Raw genomic sequence first — 1,592 nt, forward strand, 5'->3', positions numbered from 1 at the left:
TGGTGCTCGGTCGTTCTACATCCGTGAGTCGTCAGGCCGTTGCTCGTGATCGACGTGGTCCGCCGTCCATGGCCCCCCTTGCCCCCCTTGTTTGTTTTTGGTTGGGGAGCCCCCACTGGAGGTGCTCTGCCCCCTGTAGCCATGTCGAGAGCGTGGAGTCAGAACACGCGGCCCTCAGGCCGCTCGTGTGATTGAGGATAGCTACCTAGTTGATCCTGCCACAGTAGTCATATGCTTGTCTCTCAAAGATTAAGCCATGCATGTGTAAGTATAAACTCTCTTGTATTGTGAAACTACCAATGGCTCATTAAATTAGTTATAGTTTCTTTGATGGTACCTTGCTACTCAGATAATCGTAGTAATTCTAGAGCTAATACGTGCACCAACTCCCAACTTCTGGGGAAGGGACACATTTATTAGATAAAAGGCCGATGCAGCTTTCTCGGTAATGCGGTGAATCATGGGTGGTAACTTCTCGAATCGCATGGCCTTGGCGTCGACGATGCTTCATTCAAATTTTTTCCATATCAACTTTCGATGGTAGGATAGAGGCCTACCATGGTGGTGATGGGTGACAGAGAATTAGGGTTTGATTCTGGAGAGGGAACCTGAGAAATTGCTACCACATCCAAGGATAGTAGGCGTGCAAACTACCCAATCCCAACACGGGGCGGTAGTGACAATAAATAATAATACTAGGCTTTTCAAGTCTGGTAATTGGAATGAGTACAATCTAAATCCCTTAATGAGGATCCATTGGGGGGCAAGTCTGGTGCCAGCAGCCACCAATAATTCCAGCTCCAATAGCGTATATTTAAGTTGTAGTTAAAAAGCTTGTAGTTGGATCTCAGGAGGGCGGGGCGAGCGGTCCGCATCTTTTGGTGTGCACTGGTCGCTCCGTCCTTTCTGTCGAGGACACGCTCCTGGCCTTAACTGGATGGGACATGGATTCAGCAATGTTACTTTGAAAAAACTAGAGTGCTCAAAGCAAGCATATGCTCTTTAGCATGGAATAACACGATAGGATTTTGGTCCTATTTTGTTGGTCTTCGGGACTAGAGTAATGATTAATAGGGACAGTTGGGGGCATTCATATTTCATTGTCAGAGGTGAAATTCTTGGATTTATGAAAGACGAACTACTGTGAAAGCATTTGCCAAGGACGCTTTCATTAATCAAGAACGAAAGTTGGGGCTCGAAGACGATTAGATACCGTTCGAGTCTCAACCATAAACGATGCCGACTAGGGATTGGAGGATGTTACTTCGATGACTCCGCCACCAGCACCTTATGAGAAATCAAAGTTTTTGGGTTCCTCTATAGCTAACCACCCACTAGTAGCTTTGAAAATGATAACAAGACTAAGAGGGCACCACTAGCTACAAGATAGAAAGAGATCTCACCACAAAACACCAAGGGATCCATAGGGATAGTGGGAGGAACACACTCAACCAGACACACCCACAGCACACCAATAATTGTCACAATTTAAGCAAACATACCCCACGACAAACAACCTCACAAATTAAGAAAACATACCCCAGAGCAGATAACCCCATAATCTGAGATCAAAAACCCAGCCACAATATGCT

At 45.9% G+C, this 1,592-nt stretch overlaps 1 pseudogene; it reads left to right on the forward strand.

Annotated features, from left to right (window-relative positions):
• The first annotated feature begins 202 nt into the window (after positions 1-202).
• LOC147632808 (18S ribosomal RNA) lies at positions 203-1,359 on the forward strand (annotated as a pseudogene).
• The last annotated feature ends 233 nt before the right edge of the window (positions 1,360-1,592 follow it).

This window comes from Cibotium barometz, chromosome 13 (genome assembly GCF_041138505.1).
Source record: "Cibotium barometz isolate CiBa-2024 chromosome 13, ASM4113850v1, whole genome shotgun sequence".
NCBI classification, from domain to species: Eukaryota; Viridiplantae; Streptophyta; class Polypodiopsida; order Cyatheales; family Cibotiaceae; genus Cibotium; species Cibotium barometz.